The sequence below is a fragment of the Dermacentor andersoni genome, chromosome 1, assembly GCF_023375885.2.
Source record: "Dermacentor andersoni chromosome 1, qqDerAnde1_hic_scaffold, whole genome shotgun sequence".
Lineage (NCBI taxonomy): Eukaryota > Metazoa > Arthropoda > Arachnida > Ixodida > Ixodidae > Dermacentor > Dermacentor andersoni.
In genome coordinates this window covers 27872677-27894066 of record NC_092814.1, presented here as the reverse complement: position 1 = coordinate 27894066, position 21390 = coordinate 27872677, and positions in this window count along the sequence as shown.

Below are 21390 nucleotides of genomic sequence, written 5' to 3'. Positions count from 1 at the left end.
AAACAAGTACACAGACGTATAAACACGCACAGTTTCCTAAATTAATCACTGTGCTTCATTTGAGTAGTGTGGTTGCCCTCTTTTTCGGGCAGCAAGGCTACACTGAGAAGCGCTTCTCTGCGCTTATTAAAGCTATTTAGCATCGCGCAATGTGTCAATCCCTGCGGCGTAACGCTACCTTCTTGCGCCAGATGTGCGCGTACATGGTGCCTCGGCGTGTGCGTGGGAAGCGCATACCTGTAGTCGATCGCGCATCGTGCCGCCCTGCGAGGTTCTGCCCCAGCGTCCGTAATCTTCAAGAAAAACAGCGCTCCAAGCGGCAACGTAAGAAAGAACTCAACTTAAAAAGTGCTATCCCGCAGAACAAAAAAGGCTTGCCAATTCCCTCAGGCCTCGACCAAAGCTCCAGAAATCCTCCGTGGTCCCTGACAAATGTTAAATGACTCATCGGCGTTTAATACTCGAAATGCGACGTTTTCGAATGAGTTCGAGCTCTTATAAATATGCAAGTTTCATTCCCGTGTGACAAAGAAATCAGAGTAGTATTCCCAAATTTGGCCCTTACTCCCGTTACAATCAAACCTTCCAAGATGCTTCAGATTTTCTCAATTGCAGTAGAATTCCGAAAAAAGGAAAAGCAGCGCACACGTCGCGTAATGACCTACTTTCTTTTCGATCGTCAAACGCAACTGCGCGCATTGACCGCCATGAGTCTTTGGTACATCGAGCGATTCATTGTAGTAGAGGCCCCTGTCATGCTGGTTGGTCGTATTTCTCGATGAAAGGCGAGGTCTGTTGCTGTCTATTCTTCGAGAGAACGGGCCCTCATGCATTAAACATAGAAGGGGCCACGGTGCAATTACAAATCGGCAAGAACAATGTGCCCGCCAAGACAAAGATGTCGGCTGTTCGCAAGCACGATGAAACCGGAGCATGTGATTGTCTTCCTGTGGGTCGGCGGAAAGCCTACGGGCCATGTAGCGCGGCCGTCCTGTTTTGCTTGCCTCGAGGGGAAATCACAGGAGGTGTACAACGCGAGTACACGTGGCACGTCCCATGTGCGCTATGTAAAAAAGTCAACCTGGACGTATGCGTAGCCCGGTAGGCTTACACACTGCTGAATTGTTCTTGGACCCGCCAATTGTGATATTGTTTCGCAACATAATTAAAATATATGCAGAAAGAGAGCTTTTTCTTTTTTTTAGAAGGTCTACCAAAGATTCTTATTTTTACAAAGGAATGTTCAGCCAAGTAGAGATAGTTACCATTAGATGTTTACTGGCGTGAACGACCTGTCATGTAGAGGAGCTTACTGTAAGCAAACAGTTTAAGAACTGGCAGTGTGAAAAATTCTGCGTAGAATGTGTGACGAGGCCTTACACATCGATGCAGTGATCTTGGCAGCCTGCGAAATATTTGTCACCTCTTGCTCTACCGCACCAGTTTGAATAGCCATCGAAAACAAAATTCTGCCAAATGAGGGCCTAATGGTTGAACGCTGACGAAATGTGGCGCAGAGTGGAAGACTAGCAGAAGTGTCCAATTAATTACAGACGAGGTGGCAAAAAAATTTTTTTTCTTTTGAACAAGCAATTCTATTTTCGGGACTTAATACGGCAAGCGTATTTTAATTGATTATGGAGGAGTTTAGAAGAACGCGGCCATGCATAATTTTAAGAGTGAGAAGTGGCAAATGCGTATGACAGAGATTAGTTCTAAAATTACTCGAAGGAACTGCGGCGCTGCGACCGTACAGCTGCCATAGAAATAATAGGGGGTACATGAATTTGTCGAGCTTTGATGCTTGTGGCGTGATGTATTCTTGTGGGTTTGTTTATTACGCGTTGACTGCATTCATAGGCCCAAATTTTCAAGCAATGATACTTTTTTTCAACTCACGGAGACTCTGCGCTCATGCACAATTATTGCGAACTTTTGAATGTACAATTTTGTTGAATATCACCCATCTGCAAAGTAACAATGTTAGTTGAAGCCATGACAACCCGTTTAGCCAAATCCATGTAGCGTGCCCATCATCCCCATGCTGGCTTAACGACGATGCTTTCAGCTCCCATACAGTGCAGACATTGTATATAGTGCCAGATATTTTTAAAGCAATTTTTGTAGGACACCATGTCGTGCGTGGCGGCGCGGGTGCACGTAGTACGTCGCCTCACGGCTGGGCGTCGTCGTATGCCCCTGCTGCCCCAAAGCCGCCCACTATACGATGACACCACGACAGCAGCACGCGTTGTGCTACAATGCATGGCGGTATAGTATACTGCAGCTGGAACACCGGCTGAAACGTCAATCAGCTTCCCGCAACAAGCTTAACTACCGCGTTGTGTGTTTGTATCTGCAATTGCTTCATCAAACCTACAAGATATTTCGCTGTGTTATAGTTTAGTCAAAATGTTCTCAGCTTCAGCTCTGTTCGTAAAGTTCTCCGTGGTTCTGCGTGCTTTTCTTTTTCTTTCTTTTCCTTGTCCGTGTGTCATGTCAATGGATCGTGGTCTGCAATACACACTGCATAGGCGTCTTCTGGCAGAATGCAGCTGAAAATTTATTTTCTCAATAGAATAATTAATGAGGACATTGTAGGACCCCTTGTTATTTTGGAAAAGAGGCCTGTAGAACTAAGCCATTAGGCACAGGGCACATACAGTTTCCGAGCGTCGCGCGATACGTTTGGCGATGCTGCTGCTTGTCCACAGGCGCTTGTCGTCTTCATTGTAAAAGCCACCGCGTGAAAAGAAGCCATCCTGGCGACTTAAACGGGACCGCTGGGTCCTAGTACGGTATTAGGCACTGGACATGGACGGGTGACAGTGTGGTACGGTCACATGTCGATGTAAGCGATCAGGTACAATTTACGGGAGAAGTGCACCCACATATTGACGCGGTGAGGTTTGTCGTATTTGGAGCTACGGCTTTGATTTCCACATTAGCCCTGCAAGGCAGAACGCGGGGCAGGGTGGCGCTGTGCATTGTTTTCTGGCCATGCTAGTAGGCTGACTTGATACTGTGTGCCATCTCACGTCATTTCTTGCCATGCCTAGAGGCTTGCGAGACTGGTGGGTAGTCTGAGAGGTATGGGCGTAGGAAAGAATAATATCGATCGAAAGCGAAGTTTGACGGCACTCGTATAGAGAAGGCGCAATGGCGAAAAATTTTTGGGAGCTTTTTATCCTACAGTTGAGCAAGAGATATGCGAAAGATTAGGTGATGTCCTGCTCGGTGTCTCTAGATGTAACTTGTTTCTCTTTCACTAGGCTGTTTGTCGCCGACAATGTAGATGTCATATGCCTACTCATTGTAGTTAATTAGAAATTAGATTCACCTCTATTCACCGACCACATATTTCAGCACATGTGAGCGCTCAAGTGCTGGGTCGCGCCTGACTCACGCCACAGTACACACATCTTGTCAAGTATGGACAATATTTAATTTGCATTGCAGTAGAGTCACTCTGATGAAAGTAGGAAATTTGCAGGCGCTAGTTGGAATCGGTTGGCGCCGGACAGCGGCAATTGGACATCGCAGGGAGAGAGGCCTTCATCCTGCAGTGGGCATAAAACAGGCTAACGATAATAGTGATGACAGCCACTAAAGCTCGGCACGCGTTCTTCAGCAGCTTCGCCGCTCTGAGCACCTCCGAACGCGCAGCGCGTCGTCACTCATGCGCAGCACGGCACCTTCACGTCGCTGCGGCATTGCGACCGCATCTGTTGAGTCCATAGCAGCGCCAAGGATGAACGTCGCTGAGGATGAACCGTTGGAGTACTTGGTATTGCGTCGGTAACAGCGCCCTCCACCATTAACGTAACACGGGCAACCATATCTGAGAGAGTCATAACTTTTGTTAGACGCGGCGGGGGAGGGGGGAGAGGGGGGGGGGCGAACGGACCACTTTCGTTCAAGAGGGGTTGAGGCGATCATCCGCCGCTACCAATCGAGGCTCCGCTCTTTGCAGAGCGTCGATAACAGCAGCCGCACGCAGTCCACGCCGGTCTTCTTCACCAGGGCCGCGCACGCACCTCTACGGCGCCGAGGTGGGCAACAGGTTATCCAGGGCCTCTCCGATCGCTTCTGCAATAAAAACCTGCAACGGTTAACGTAGCGGTGTTGTGGAACTCGGTGACGAACGGAATAACTAGATCTCAGTCTGAATGATCGGATGCGATCTGCTGCAAGACAAGCACCCGGGCTGCCACTAAAGCGTTCCGCGAATCTGTTGCTTTGATGGCACCACTGTCAGATCAGTAGGTTCCGCGCAGTCCGACCGTGCAAGAAAAAAAGCGTCATTGAAGAAGTGTGGTGTTCCGCATCGTGGACACTTGAAGAACAGTTATTTCGGTGAGTTTATATAATCCGACGACAGTTTGAGTCATGGAAGGACACCTAGAAACCAATAGCCAGAGGAAGGCAGGGCTGAAACGTCGCGACCAATCAATGAGGTGGAACTCTGAGGGTACTGGTATAAAAGAGGCGTATGAAGTTCCTGACGAGCCGCTTCTACAGACCGAAGCATAATGTTGGACGGTAGGCTCCGGATACAGCATGCGATGACTGGTGGTAGCTACTGGGTTCGACACTCGTTGGACACGATCGCCTGTATTCATCAAGATGCAAGTCTGCATATATATCTGCTGAGAAGCTGAGCCGCCTCTGACCCGATGGAAATCATCGATGCGCTCACGAGTAGCAAAACCTGAACACATCCGTATCGATATAAGGGCACGCACTTTTTCCTTAGAGCATGCCCATGGCCTGGCAATGCCGAGTAAGCCAGTTACCATGCATGTATGTATACGTCCAGTCCGGTTCCGGACTGCATGTCTGTTGAGCTTTCTCTGTTATTTCTTTGTAATTTTGTTTTCATGTGTGTGTATTTGTCTATTTTTGTCTATTTTTTTACTGAAACTAAAATCACGTGTTCGATCTCAAGCTCTCTCGGAAAGGCACACACAAGCTAGAACACTGTAGCTCTTCGGTTGCCGGCGCCTTCGCTCCATATGAAGTCTGGAATAAATAAAGTTACTGTAATTATTAATTAAATAATTTATATGTGTTGAGTTGTCCAGGGATACAGAGATATTATGAGCAACCAACTATGATACCCGCACCCTTGTCTGTACCACTGAAGTCAGGCATGACTGCACGCAATGTCCCTTCAAGTAATCTGCCCGACCAAAATATTGTGTATATCAGCTCAACGGAAAGCACAATAAAAAAAATGGGGGGAGGGGGGGTATTTGCTATGTTCAATTTGACTATTATAAGTTTGGTAATGGGTGAATAAAGAGACATTTACTCAAAGATCCCGGTTGTCAGCATCTATTTCAGGACCATTGTAATCATTGCCTTGTGATCACTGTGGTACACTGCAAGTGGTTGCACTTTCACTGTGTTAATCTTCTTCCCGAAGGTTAGGTCGATGCACGATCGGCGACGAGTGGTCGGTACGGTGGCATCCGTGAAACGCTTGAGGCCAACATGCTCCAACATGAAGGTCCACGCCCCGTCGGGTCTGCTGACATCGACATTGAAATCTCCCACGATGGCGATGGATGCGTTTTCGGCGGGCTTAATCTTCCCGAAGAGGTGCACCATAAACATTTCGATCGCGACACATCCCGCACAGTCTCTTGCTCCACGTCTTCGGAGAAGATGTGCTGCCACAACGCAGCCGCCACGACTTCACGCCGTTGCGCATCACGCACGCCGCCAACTGTGGACAAGTCTCTAGCGAACCAAAGACTGTCACACACAATTGGTGGATAGACACAATGCCGTTTTACTGTAGCGTGGCTACAGCAGTCACGGCGCGCGCTGTATAAATATATAGAGCGCGCGATGTATAGATATACAGTATATAGTGCGCTGCACAGGTGGCCGCCGAAGAGCGCGCGCCGCGGCATTACACAATGTCGCGAGAGAGACGACGCTCGTGGCGAGGAATATACACAAATTGGGAAAGATGCGTCGGCGGTGGAGAGGAGCACAAACTGTTGGTCTATGTCCACGGAGACGAGATCCGCCAGAATCTAGCGATAAGTAACAGCTTCGCTGTACAAAGACGTTAAGGCTCGTTGTAGTTCTGAATCCAAACTATAGCTTAAGAAATAAACCAGCGGCAGAGAGTGCTTGTCCTATAGGAACAGCGAAAGTAGTCACAAATAGGTTTGCAAGTATATGGCAATGAAATGTGCATTGCCCATGGAAAAAAGTACATTTAGGCGCCTCTCTACAAGTGATGCGGATTTCGGCGACAAGCGCGGCCCGGAACCGTTCGCGCACCGGGCGGTGAGGAAGCGCGACACAGCGCTGCTACCGCGTCCACCCGAGCCTCCTCCACTCACTGGAACCGAGCTCTCGGGCGACAGCAAATGCGTCTCGAAGCTGGCGATCAGAGACGAAGGCAACCCGAAACTCAGCTGCGCTAGAGCAAATGCCCTTAGCGGCGGAAGTCCGAGAACGAAAACAGGGGTGCGAAAGAGCCAAATGAAACTATTCACTTTAAAACGGCAGAAAGAGCCACAGAAAAGAATTCGGCTTATTGAAGGAATGATGCACTATGTGTTGCTCTTATGATCATTAGGTAACGTTTGTTGTTTCGTTGCGTAATTTTGTAGACAACAGAGCCGGTGACCAGCACATCTGCAGTGGCATAGCACAGATGGTTATACGTATATACGCCGACTCGTTATACGTATGCTGTTGGAGAATGTCCGGCGATGACGTAGCTTCAGTGAAACCGAAATCCGCGAGAGTCATGGAGAAATCCGTTTTTGCAGTAACAGGGTCAACTAATTGTAGTCTTCTCACAGTTTAGGCATGGTCAAGGCCAGCATCACTAATTTACGGTCATATCCGTTCACATTTCACTTGTTCAGACATTGCAGAGGCGTATTTCTAAAAGCACGTCCTCCAGACACGCGCTATTTTCGGCTGCAAAACTCGGATCAGTTTGGAAGCGGAGCTTGGACATCGTTTTCCCGAGCTAATGCTGCCTTCCAGTGCTGGGACAAGCCTTGAGCGAGCGTTTACCAGCGTTACAGCTGTGGAGCTGTGTTCAAGTCGTTGGGGTACGCTGGTCTGGATCGGGCTATGAACATCGCGCTAACAAGGCATAGTGGGTTTTCGAGACGCCGGGAAAACTGGAGCCATTTGACTCATCGTATACCCCGTGTAAACCGGATGCGGAAGAAACCACATAATGACGTATCTGCCAAGGGCTAATGTGACGCGATGGGAGGAATCGTAACTGCGCCAATTAATACGGCTATGGTGGTTTGACAATATCGCTGCAGTAAAAGTTGACTGCCAGACAAATTACGTCCCTGTTAGGTATAAAATTGGTTTTTCAAGCCCTAACTTTATTATTAAGGCACCATTGTGTTTTGCCAAGTTTCCTGCTGTTCAAGAACTGCGCACAGGTTACTCCTTAAGGCCCAGAAAAGTGTGCGGGTATTTCACTTCAAACAAGGGATCCGTACCAAAAATAGATACTCCTTTGTCATTGTCATCCTGTGTGAAGGCCTTTTCAGTACATATCGCCTAGTCGAAAAGCCTTTTGAGTGTCCGTTTGACAGTGCTACAAATAGGTGGTAGCGCTGGAAGACGCTTTCATGAGATAGATACTAAGTCGTAGTTGTTTATAATAACCAAATTGATGCTTTTCTTGCTGGATATTCCATTCTTCTACTATATGTTTTACACAGAGCTCAGTGTGTTGAAAACGCTTATCGTGCCAATGAATGTGTAAAGTTCGGATAGGCTGTATCGGAGACGTGGCCGCACTTGGGAACGTGAAACGTCTTGAGCGCGCAGCTGAGAGCGTATGGGCAGTATACATACCGTTAACACAAGTGACATTTATCCTCGCATGAAAAAGCTTACATTATTAACTTATGATACAGCTAGCGGGGGCCCGGTCCTACGGCTTAATCTTGTAACCTTAGTCGCTCCCTATTCGTCGTGAACCCATCGTGTTCAGTTGTGGTGGTCGCGAATTGGCATCCCTTTGTCTTGCTGCTCGAATCACTCCACGCTATTTCTGGACCCTATACGTGTCAAACGTGGGGGCGCCATAGCCGAGAGACCGTCCAATTTCGGCAACAAATTGCACACTTGTAGCGCTTATAACTCCTGATTAGCACTAGTTTGAGTTTAGTGGGTTATGTACCTACTATGACATACCTACTCTGACAGAGTAATCTCTCTCTCGCTCAAATGCGACCACTCCCGCTGGCATCGACAAAAGTAATGCCGAGCTACGCCTCCCTTAACGCCGCGCGAGAGGCTAAGCTTACTTCCCATTGTGTCATGCAATGCGCGACAACAGCGTCATCAGTGCACGCGACCCATGCACAATCGAGTAATGATTTCGTTCTTCTGCATGACGATACTAAACTACGGCGCGTGTATAGTAAGGTTGCAAAGATATAAGCAATATTAGTGTTACAAGTTTTCTTTACACTTCGTTACATACATGTAACCTTATATGCGGTTTTAGCAAACGACCCCTTATATATGCTGACCGAAATGACAGACGTTTCCCGTCAATAGTTGCACTAAGAACAATTAACTGAAGTGCACGACCAGAATGATATGCAGCGTAACTAGTTAATAAAATAAATTTAGCAGGACTTACCGTATTTACGCACATTTTGATTGCCGCCTTAGTATCCTCCCTATGTTTTCATACCAGCAGCGAACAGTGTCCTCACCCATTTTAGCATTAAGCGCGAGGGGCTTCCTACGTCTTTGGACACAAAGAAAAAAAAAAGGCGGCATGTCCCGTTATTAGTTTGGTATTGGGCGCAAATGCAGGTGAATTCAATTCAGTGCAACATTATTTTCTATTAAGACATTCTTGACTAAAATACATTAAAAGACATGCTTGGCTTTGCGGAGGCGTGATATCGTTTTAAAAACGCCACAGCAATTCTAACCCCAAGCAGCTCCTCACTTCCGGTGTCAGGACAAATTACAAACATTCACGGGCTTGTGCTTTTCATGAAAGGCAGAGCGAACACATTGTAGAGAAGCGGTGTTGCCTTTGGTGGCACTCCTGGAGGCGCATCGGTGCTTTTTATAGACGCCCCATTCGATTTCGCGCTGAACCAGCCCATGCTTCTGGAAAAAGAGGGAAAATACATCGTCGTGTTTGCGCGTTGAGGAAGTGCTCAAATGCGAAACGACTGTTGTGGTAGCATTGCGTCACATTCATTCGTGAGAATATTTTGAGCACGAAACTCTACAGGATGATAGGCATAAAAAGAAACTTCACAGGAAGCATTTTTTTAAAGGCTTGCTACAAAAAAAGTTAAACACAAAGGAAATAGAAAGTAGAGGAAAAATACATTATGCCACTGTCCAGCGACGCGATGTGATCGTCACTTGGGGAGCCTCGGGTGTCGAAAAATTGCCCAAGTGCCACTTAGTCAAGCGCCAATTATTATTTCGGCAGTTTTGAATAAAACCAGAGTCTCAAGATTACTTACGCCTACTGACATATCCAAACGCTTTACGCTTCGAAATTTTTCGAGGCATAAATATCTGAACTGTTTCCTTTTATGGATTGTAGCCATAAGGTTGCAGAGTGGTGCAGGGGCGCCTTGCTTTGTAAATCGATGGGCAGCACAAACGGCGTGGTTATCGAGCAGCGTAAGTTGGACGCACTGACAGCAAGCTAGAGGAGGCTTCAAAGGGTTGGAAACATGTCCCATATGTGGTTACGGCTTATAAGACACGGAAGCGATTCATCAAGCGTCCAACGACCTACCTGTCACTTAGGAGAGCGGTGAAAATCTCAGGGACTTGCTTTGAAGTGATGCTTGGCCTTTCCGGGAAGGCCAGTTATTGCACGCGCACGTATCGAAGGCCTCTCCCGCCAAAAGCGCTCGAACAGTCTTTGGTTTGCTACTGTGCACACGGCCAAATTATATGTGCCCTCCACCTCGTTAATCGAATATATTGTTACGTGTAGAAAGATACAGACGGAAGAGGCTATTTACAAGCTATTTACACTGGACTGGAGCCAGAGCGCCAGGCCGACATTTTCTCGCGCCAAGGGCACAGGCCCACTTCGTCGTCGTCCTCGCGGCGGCTCGTCTCTCGGGTATCTACCGATAATATCGTAATAATATGAAACACGTGCACCGCGCGGCAGGCCAAAGCTAACCATTTCCGTGAAGGTTTAGCAGCAATATTTCGCCTTGTTCGCAGCTTTCATTTATTATTATTTTTATTTGGGAGGATTTGCCGCAAGGAAACAAGAAAAAAAGAAAGTTAAAAGAAGCTTCCAACTGAGCATCGTGCAGCAACTCCAGTAGTGTCTCTGGAAACTTATTGTCAATCACCCGACGGTTGTAGTTTTCGGGTAGGTTTGGCTTCAGTCCAGCCTTTCTCAAACACCAAAGTCTAATCTCATGCGTTCCAGAACACATACAGTGCAGGTGTGGAGCATATGACGTTGTCACAAGAACCGAGCGCTTGGGGCGCTTTCCTTCGTCGTCTTTTGTCGACCCCTAAGCACAGCAGGTGAGCGATGGTCCAAGGCCCGCTCCAGCCCGAAGCCTCCGAAGAGAGACTTCCCGGGTAAAGTTACGGACAGGAAAGCAGACACATGGGCGAATCAAGGCATGTGTGTCCCGTTGAAGGCTAGATTACACTGCTTGGTGGATAGAACGGAGATCCGATGGAATGGACATAGCTGCCTCAGAAGAAGCAGGCGATGAAGCCACTTCCCCTGCCGTCGCACGTGGGTTAACGATACAGTGAGCCTCAGGGACGGTAGTCTCACTAAGCGTAACTGGGTGGTCATGTCGGTGAAGTCTCGTAGTTTTGATTGTCGTTCACAGTTGCATTCCCAGCTCTGCGTAGAGTTGTCGGTCAGCCGACTCCAACGAACACCAACCGAGTGAAGCCAGGTCTGGGCGAATTCCTTATCTGACAACAAAGCGTTAGAGATGAAGGACTTACTTATAAGAATATTCTTGAATTCCTTGTTGATTTGGGAGTTCCCTTTACGATCTATGCCGTCCATTTGAAGTATCTACTAGGTCAGGCTATTTATTTATTTATTTATTTATTTATTTATTTATAAATGGGTGAAGACGAGAGGGCGTAATATAGGAATAAATGTCGGTAAACTAGGCTGAGTCCTGTTGCTTACCCTGCACTTTGTAAAAGGGACAAAGATTATAAAGAAGGAGAGAAAAGAGAACGTTCAGCGCACGCGTACGTGCACACAAGAGTATATCGTTACACTGCCCCCACCAAAAATGAAAACAAGAAAGAAGTACAAAATACATGGTAAAGGCTCAAACGTATTATTGATGGTTGACACAAAACGCACACTAAGAAAGCAGAAAAATACGCTACCAAAGAAAACCAAAGAAATGCACACGTGAGAGAAGGACGTACATTCATAAGAATCACAGTGCGCTTTAAACAAAAGAGTGAAACCAGAAAAAAAGTTGACACGAGAGAATGCAAGCAAAAATATGAAACAAAATTACTAAGCATGCCAGGGAATTTGGCAGGATTAGTTAGCGGCTACGGAAACATTCCCGATACGGCATGTGTTGGGTAAACCAGAACAAGAGTACGTAGCGATGTTTCACTGGAAGTGCATGAGCTTGGGGATGGGTAAATTATTTATTTAAATTCTCCTGTTTTACGTGTCATAACCACATTCCCATTATGAGGCATGCCGTAGTGCAGGACTCCGGATTATTCTTGACCCCCTGGGCTTCTTGAACATGCACCTAACTCTAAGCCCACGAGCCTTTTACAATTTGCCCCCATCGAAATGCGGCCGGTATGCGATCCCGCGACTTCGCGCTCAGCAGGGCAACGCCATAGCCACTAAGCTACCTTGGGGAATGCTTGCTTGGTGACGGTGGCGAAGACGAGCTGACAAAAAAGCAGAAGGATGACTCAAGCGCACTTTGACTACCCAGTTATGGTCATAAATATTATTACGATATCATCGAGCGATGCTCAAGAGACGAGCCGCCGCGAGAACGACGATGAAGTTGGTCGGTGCCCTTGGCGCGAGCGAGTGTCGGCCTGGCCTTCTGGCTCCAGTGTAAATAGCCTGTAAATAGCCTCTTTCGTCTGTGTCTTTCCACAGACATATCTTCGTCTTCCCTAAGGATTCGGATGGGCGCATATATACGCTCAGGATTCGCAATAAAATGTTTGTTGAAAGTTAGCGCTTGTCCTGACTCGACTTGTGCCTCGTCCTTACTGCGCTATGTTACTTTGCATTACGACGTATGTAGGCGTCCGTGGATGTTGTCATCGTGGGCTCTGTATGCCTTTCTAAGGTCCTGCATGAGTGCCCGGATCACTGAGTTGGTATCAGGTCGCGAAAAGGCCATCCGTACTTCATCAGAGCAAGAGGATGCCGATCTTGCCTCACTGTCAGTGAGTTTGATAGCTTCAGATATTATGTAATATACATGAACTCACCATGAAAAATGCTTAGACACATGCATGACAAAATACTTATAGGCTTGCACAGCTTATAGTGGTGTGTTGCGAAGAAAACAATTGGGGTAAATCTTTCCTCGAAACTAGGTATTACGTTCCATATCCGCGAGAGTTATAATACAAACGAGAACTATTATGGGCATCTTATTTACGGAATTCAAGTTCAGTAGAGTATAGTGGTGGCGTTGGTAGATCCATGCTTTTGATAATGAGAGCCAACGTTATGCAAGTAACCGACAAGAAGGGAAATGAAGGGGCGGAAATTTCGTTAAGCACAACCACATGAAGCCAACCCATAATGAAGTCAAAGAAATGATAGGGGAAGTGATTTGTAGTTTATTTGAAGTGTAGAAACTATTATTTAACGGCAAATGAATGTGGCCAAAAAAAAAAAAAAAAACTTGCTGCCGGTAGAAGCCGAGCCCACAACCTTCACATTACAACATCTCTATTAAAACTGCAAATAACTTCTATGACTTCCTTGGGTACATTATCTGTTCACTTCACGTAGTTGGGTTTAACATGCAACTAAAACACTTTTGGTCTGAAGTGGGCCTCCTTGATGGGGCCAAGCCTCACCGGATCTTTAAAAAGGCACGAACAAAGAACAGTAACGTAAAGAAGAAATTAAATAATGCGAAATATGCATGCTTATGATGAAGGGAAATAAATGAAATTGTCGCATGTGCAAGCGTCGGGAGCGTCACACATAATGCTGAGTCCCTTAACGCAACTTTAGTAGCTTGAAGTGCAAGTCACTGCAAGGCATCCCTGCAGCGTGAAGATAACTATGCGAACTATTGATAGCTAAGACGCCGAACATGCAAGAGAGAGGGGTTCTCCAGTCTCGATAAAACCACAACATTTAAATATAGGCTCCTACTTGACGTCGACAGACGCAGCTCAAACGTAGGTGGCATTGTGCAACGATTCGTACGCTCACGAGTTCAAAGAAGGGACGTTAGAGCCCGGTTCCACTCGTTTGGCAGCGTGTTGATGCCAGATATGTATCGTTTCATACGCAGCCTGTTTTTTGTGAAAATCGCAAAAAAGACGAAGGACAAGTAAATGAATGCATGGAGGACTTGCGTTGAGTGAGTTTCTTTTTGGCAGATATGATGATGAGGGGGAATTAACTGAAAACGCAGTGGGGAGCCCGATTCCCTGATGGTAAGAGGCCAGCGTCTCTACGGGTACGCAGTGATGTGAAAGCACCGATAAGCAATTCCAGTGACAAATATTCCCAAAGGATTTCCCCCTGTCCTTGTGCGCAATAATGCACGTTGAGGCTAACCCGATTCCGCAGAGTTCCGATGTGGTTGATTTAGTTTTGATGTTCAGGGCCATGGATTGAATAGCCGCCGGTCTTTCTGAGGTATGACAAGCGGCTTTGCCAGGCCATACATTAATTTGACATGTCTGCATCGATAATGCGCTATTTGATATTTTTGTCAGGGTGGCGTTGGAAATCAAGGCGCGCACACATTTGTGGATTTTCACTGGCACAAATGTTCACACGGACGTCGCGTAATGAGCTGCCATCTTTATAGCTGCTGAAGAAAGAGTGCGAAACTGCTTTTGAAGGGTTGTGGTTAATGTTATAGAGGCCAACTTGAGACAACCGAGGGGAAAAACATACTCAAGTTGTAATAATAAAGATGAGTTGACACTATGGCAACTCGTGTGAACCTTGACACGAACTGGCATTCCTTCTTGACGTCTGGCGCATGGGAACTGTCAGGTGGTCACCCCCGAGGATTGTCTATCGGTTCAGATTCGCCAGCCTGCCGTGGAGCGACAAATACATTAGTGCCCAACCAAGCGTATATGCAAACGTCAGTGGTGCGGTTAGGCAGAGAAACAAATGGCAGGCACAAAGAGGCCCATGATGCCTAACATCTCGCTGCGAATCACCTGCGACTGCCTTTTACCTGCAAGGCGCCGGTGCTGTAATTGGCAGCTAATGCGAGAAAATTGGCTCCTCGATGACGCGCCACCGTAAGTGCAGGCTGAGCGCTTCCGAGAGTAGATAAGTGATGCTCCGTGTACCACGGCCCTGCAATGCGCGTGAATTCTAGTGGGCGTTTTATGAAGCCCGTAAAAAAAAAAAGATCACGCGCTTCTCGTGAGCAAGTTTGTTTCCAGCGTTCTGAAACAGGCTTTTTCACCGGTGCAGCGGACCAGACATGTGGACCATCTTATTTCAGAGAATACTGCCAAGCAATTCTTGATACCACGCGCAGTGGGTTGTAGTGAAAGCTCAATTTCTCATTCGAGAAATCACTGCTGCCGGATAAAAATTAAAGATACGCCACTCGTTTACTGTGCAAATATTGTACGCTAGGGGACAATCTAATACGATATCAAACGAAGTATATTCTGGGGTTTTGCAAGCGAAAACCAGGTTGAGATTATGTGGCACAGCGTAGTAGAAGACTTCGAATTACTTTTGAACCCCTGGGGTTCTTTAACGTGCACAATGCAAAATACAGGAGTGTTTTTGCATTTAGCCCCCGTCGAAATGCTGCCGCCGCGGCTTGGGTTTAATCCCGGGCTTATCAGGGCAGCGCTAAAGCCACTACGGCACCACGGCGGGTAATTCGATATGGCTATCGATGTTTGCCAGTGTGCCTCTTCCCTGTGCGCATGTGCCTATCGCGTGCGCCTGCCTGTTCACTCTGAGCAAACACGGCTGCTACACTGGCCCAGTGCACCTGAAACTTAAGCATCCTGCTCTGTTTCCGAGAATAATAGCATCTTTCGTTTTTTTCTTATATTTTTTTCTTCCTTTCTGTCGTTTGTTTTTCTGCGTTGCTGTTTCTATCTCTTAGGTCCTGTTGGACTCCCGTGCTGTATAAGACTTGTTTTGCAATGTTTTGAGATGTCTTCTCTTATTTGGTGGTTCTTTTCGTCTCTGTTATTCGACTCTGCATGGGGAAGGGAATTTGCGGGAGCAAGAGGGAAGGAGAGGGGGGCAAAAAATGGAATAAGCTAAAAAAAATGGGCACTAAGTTTTCTGAATCATGGGCAACGGCGTGCAATGGTAGAGTCCTTCAGTGTTCTCTAAATGGTGTACAGATAAAACTACCATGCTTTGATAACTCTACCATATTTTGAAGTAAACTTCACTTGAATAAACAAGAACACGTTGAACTATTGTGAATGCAGACGTCATGGGTGTACATATGGGTGGTCGTTGTCTGCGAATGAAAACTTGTGCGAAAACTGGCAGCAGAGTAAGGTGCCTCTGAAAAATCACATACATCTAAACTACAGTTACAAACGAGAAGCAAAAATCAAATGACCAAACTCTTCAGGAATATATCACGCATGTTCTTTCATGCGACGCAGTCACTCTGAAAACAGAAAATAGACAGAAGGCACAATAGTAAAAAAAAAAATTAGATAGAATAAAATAGAAACGACTAAGCCATCCTCTCCCTTTTCCCCACCCCGATACCGTTGTCGGTTATTATCGTGGTTTACACTGCTTACATTTCACAAATATTTCCTATATGCACGCAGGTAATCGGCCAAAACAAATAATGACTAATTGTAGAGATTTCAAGAACGTTACAAAGCTTTCTGCAAATTAGTGGCTCATGGCTGTTCAAACATCACCTACTTCGCTGCTGAGTCACTGATGCACGGAGAAGTCGTGCTGCTTCAATAATTATCATAGGCCAGAAGCGTAGGTTGATTTGTTGTAACGCAGAATGCATGAATCACACGATATGTAATAGGCAGAGTGGAAACACTTGCAAAGAATAAAAAATGCAGAAAGTGAATGAAGGAAATGAAATAAAATAATCTAGGAGAGTACATGAAAGGATATCGAAAAAATAAAGAAATACACGGCAAAAAGAGAAGGGGGAAATAGGCATGAAAAAAGGAATTGAGTAAAGAAGCAAGAATAATGGAACAAAGAAACTATTCCGCGTGATCTTTTCCAGCAATATAGTGGTCTTAACCATCTTAAGGCCACCATGTCGAAATTGGTAATATAAGTTTGCTTTCCTCCCTCTTCTCTTTTGCTATTGTGTACTCCGAACGGTCTGTTCTTAAAAAAGAGAAAATAAAAAGTGTCTCGTGTCACTTGCGCAAGTAAGTCAGTATACGCTGTATATGGCTCGCAACGTCTAGAAATATATGGCCTAGAAATGTACACTCCGTGGACTGTATTCCGGAAATTACGGCAAGCGCGCATACCGCTCATCGTGGTCTTTTCCAGATTTCTAGGTCACACGCAGTGGCGCCGTTCACAAAATTAATGCCTTGCCATAATGCTCCCGCGTAACGAGTAGTTAACGCGCACATTATTTCGACTACTGACGTTAAAGCTTACGCTTCATTTTACATGCGTCCATCTTTTCCTCCTTAACTATGTCCATTGTTGTTCGGTTCATTCTAGCAACGCAATGCTAGAAGGCGTCAATTAATTTAGTAAATAAGGTGCCTGTTGCATTAAGACTGTGTCGTTGCCATCAGAAAGCTCACTACCTTGCAGCTTGTGCACACGGCATGCGCAGGACCAAGACCTCGTCTCACAGACCTTGAGCGAGTGCATGCACTGCGTGCTAATCATTTCATATGTCTTCGTTTCACGTAATTCAGTTCCTAGCCTGCTGCAGCAACTGATGGAACCCGGGTGCGCGTACCTTGTAAGCTGTGCTATCAAGCTGCCACTGTACTTCGCGCTATCACATTTGTGTTCTCAACACTATCAGCGATGAGCTGGTGCTTCGGAGTAGGCGACGCGTGTTCAAAAGGGTTACAGAACAGCGCAAAAAACAGGCAGGTGACGGAGAGAAGGTACACAAACTGTGGGAGCGACTCCATGTCTTTCTCAACTTAACTGCTGAGTATGATACAGTAAGATCACTCTCACGTCCAGGTCTCTATATGATGCCTTTTCCCGTGCTCATTTCGGTTTATTTTGTTATCTGCGCTTCTTGTATCGTTGATTGGACACATACACACATTTTTTTCCCCGCTTTAACTTTCGTGCTCATTGTCAAATCTGGGCGTACAAATTCCTTGCCCCCGCTACTCATTTTCGGCGTTGTCTCTTTAACTTGGGCCAGCACCAATACTATGCTTAGTTTTCTTCACGGCACACAGCTACAAGTACTAAATACGCCAGAGCTTCTCCTATGTTCACGTCAACTTTAAATAGAGAGAGAAACAACTTGCTTAGCCTCTATAGTCTAGGCCTCGAATGGCTGTGGCAATGTAGCGCGCCCTCCGGACCAGCGTCTGCTGAACCTGAGGGTTTCCATTTCGTTGCCCGGCCTCCAAGTTATTTAAAGTTTAGATAGGGTTGGTGCAGGGTCTTTGACTAGGTGGTGGGCGTTGCCACTCTAGCGTTACCTGAAATAACGTTGAGGTGTCCGCACAACCGGGAGATGGGGGGAATATGATGTGGAATGGAGGAAGTGAAGGAAAGTTAGGTTGGAGAACGTGTTGACTCCCTTACGTATGGACGGGTGTGAGTATCTGAGCCGTCACTGCCTATTCGCGGTCGATGGATGGGTGCTATGACCGTCCCCCTTGAAACGGGGTGGTGTATTGCGCCACCAAGCTCTTGTTCTTGTTTTGACTAATGTTCTATATTTAACAAAAAACACACACAAAGAATGCTGAACCTCAACCTTTCTGAACCACTGCTGGGAACTTTGTTTTTGCACGCCTCCGTTGTTTGTGGTCTCCCTACCTTTCTGCCACCTAATCTCTAATCGCCTCTTACTAATCTCCTATTGCGGACATGTTTACTTTCCTCCTGCTAACCTTGAAACCAAGGGCTTCAAGGATGCTACTGGAGCCTATACCGACAGCTGGGTCTCTTCCCGTTCTAATAAAACATGTTCCATCGTTTCCCTCCACGACTCCACGTTATCGCTCACCGCGTAGCGGCCGCGCGGATAAATAGCCGATCCGGGTTCAGGCTTGAAGCGAATCATATGGTATGCGTTGAAAAGTTCCCTCGTGGTTCTCAAATCGTAATTATGCCGCCACGCGCAAGCCCCCCCACCCCTCCCCCCCCCCCAAAAAAAAAAACAAAAAAAAAAAACGATGTCCAGGTACTTTTCTTCTGTATCATCGTGCGTGTCATCACGGTGGAAATATCGCAATGTATTATTTCATCGATTCCCAAAAGAAGCAGACACACGTATCAGAGAACGACATGGATAAGAAACTTGCGCATTGGGAAAAGCTGACTGACGCTATGCTGGTTTGAAAATAAGGGGGTTTTACGCACCAAAACCACTTTCTGATTATGAGGCACGCCGTAGTGGGGGACTCCGGAAATTTTGACCACCTGGGGTTCTTTAACGTGCACCTAAATCTAAGTACACGGATGTTTTCGCATTTCGCCCTCATCGAAATGCGGCCGCCGTGGCCGGCATTCGATCCCGCGACGTCGTGCTCAGGCTATGCTAGTTTGATCGAAACGTTGCACTCAGGACAACTTCTTCCTTCCGGGCGAGTAGGCCATTGTTGTTTTTTTTTTTTAGAGGTGGGCGAATATAATCTATTTTGAATAGGAATCGGCCACGAATAGTAAATATCGAATCGCATATCGAATACTCAAAAAGCAGACATATATTTACGGCAGAAAGTATATTTCGGCATCAATGGCACCACGCTTGTACTGACTATAGTTAAGAAAGAAGAGACAGTTCATTCTCACCAGTTCTCAGTTTTAAAGACAATACTACTAATTTTCATGAAATAACTGCGCGTATAGCCGCTCAACATCTTTAGAGCTTGGTGACAAACAAGGTTTCCATGAAAAAATGGCTCCTGTATGGCTACCTTTCCAGAAACATAAAAAAAATTGTTGTTGGTAAAAAGGTCAGACGTTGCGAAAAAAGAAAAGACGAAGCTGCTGAAGGACTTGTGTGCCGTAGAAACGTGTAAAATGGCCAGTTGCAAAGAAAACAGCACTGGTTGTAGCATAACTGTTAAAGCTGCTATATGACTAGAAGGCAAGAAACACTAAATTGTAAACAATACAAGCCAATGTCACATGTTGTCATGCAGGCTTCCACTGCGAAACCAAAAACAAAGCCTGTGTTGCCCATTTTGTTTCTGTATTGTTTTGAAAACTCTTGGCGTTGTTTCAGTTTACATAACTTTCGATATTTTGTTTAGCAGACGGAGCACAGTAACCAGATTTTAACAGTCGGTTGCTGCGAAATATTTAGTTAGTTTCGATATACGTGTATACCAAATAGTTCATTTTATAAAACGAATAGCTAGTGTGTAATACTCAATTCTTATTCGAAACTTCGAATATTCGCCCACCCAACTTATTTATATACCGAGTGTTCAAAGTTAAGCTTTATGGTTTTCTTAAGTTTAGTCACTGCAGGGAGGCACGCGAAGAGCACCTGTGCAGATAAGTTATGTGGCCAGGGGGACACAAAGTGAGATGATGATTATCGCTGTCAGCAGCTCAATTAACTAAAATTGAATAATTAAGTTTTTGTGGACTGAAGTAAGTGGGTATGTCTGCATTGAAAAGTTACAGGCACTCGTGCTTCCACGCAGTATCAGTCGGAAGAATTCTTCTAGCGTGTCTGTGCTCCGAGATATCCGACTCCATTTTTAATGGTCGTTCGCACGATTAAGAATGCAAGAGAGCGAGGATCGGCGCAAAACTCCTCCCTGATGTGACGCGGCTCTTGCGCGCGACGTTTATTCTGACAACGGGGCGGAGGCATTGGCAAAGATGGTAACTGTATCCCTTCCCCTCTCGGCTGGCGAAATCGAGACATGACAGCGCGGTGTGCCGTGCAGTCGTTGCTCTTGATTTCGATAAAGCTTACAATGCTTAGAAATCAGCAGTCACTTTATTTGCGTAGCCCAGGCAAGGACCATGCCCGCTCGTCTAGTCACCATTACGCACGCGCACGGCCCTCCGGCGTCACCGCCTGCGCCACTACCTCGGCAAGCAGGAGCCGCCATCGTTACAGGCTGCGCGGTCGCGTGCTACGACACTGCTACCGGTTCTTCGATTTTTTATTTCGCCAGCCGAGAGGGGAAGGGGAACAGTTATCGTCTTTGCCAATGCCTGCGCCCTGTTGCCAGACTAAATGCCGCACGCAACAGCCACGTCACATCAAGGTGGAGCTTTGCGCCGATCCTCTCTGTTGCATGCGTAATCATGAAAACAACAATTAAAATTTGGAATATCTCGGAACACAGACACGCTAGAATTATTCCAAGTGATACTGTGTAGGAACACTACTGCCTCTAACTTTTCAATGCAAACATACCCACTTACGGCACTTACAAAAAGTTAATTATTCAATTTTTTTTAGTTAATTGGGTACCCACCGTGGTTGCTCAGTGGCTATGGTGTTGGGCTGCTGAGCACGAGGTCGCTGGATCGAATCCCGGTCATGGCGGCCGCATTTAGATGGGAGCGAAATGCGAAAACACCCGTGTACTTAGATTTAGGTGCACGTTAAAGAACCCCGGGTGGTCAAAATTTCCGGAGTCCTCCACTTCGGCGTGCCTCACAATAAGAATGTGGTTTTGGCATGTAAAACCCCATAATATAATTTTTTAGTTAATTGGGCTGCTGACAGCGATAATTATCATCTCACTCTGTGTTCCTCTGGCCACTTACTTATTTGCACAGGTCGTCTTGCACAGGTGGTCTTAAGATAACCATAAAGCTTAATTTTGAACACCCTGTATATGCTTTGAAATATGTGGGCGTATGAAATCGTGGAGTGTACTTTGGTTTAGGCGGGCGCTTTTATGAATTGTAGTGTTCTACGCTTAAGCTCAATTTATAGTTTTCTTACTGATCCTTAGCGTTACTGATGCTTTAAGCTGTACGAATATTTTCGCTCATGTATTTTTGCCCGC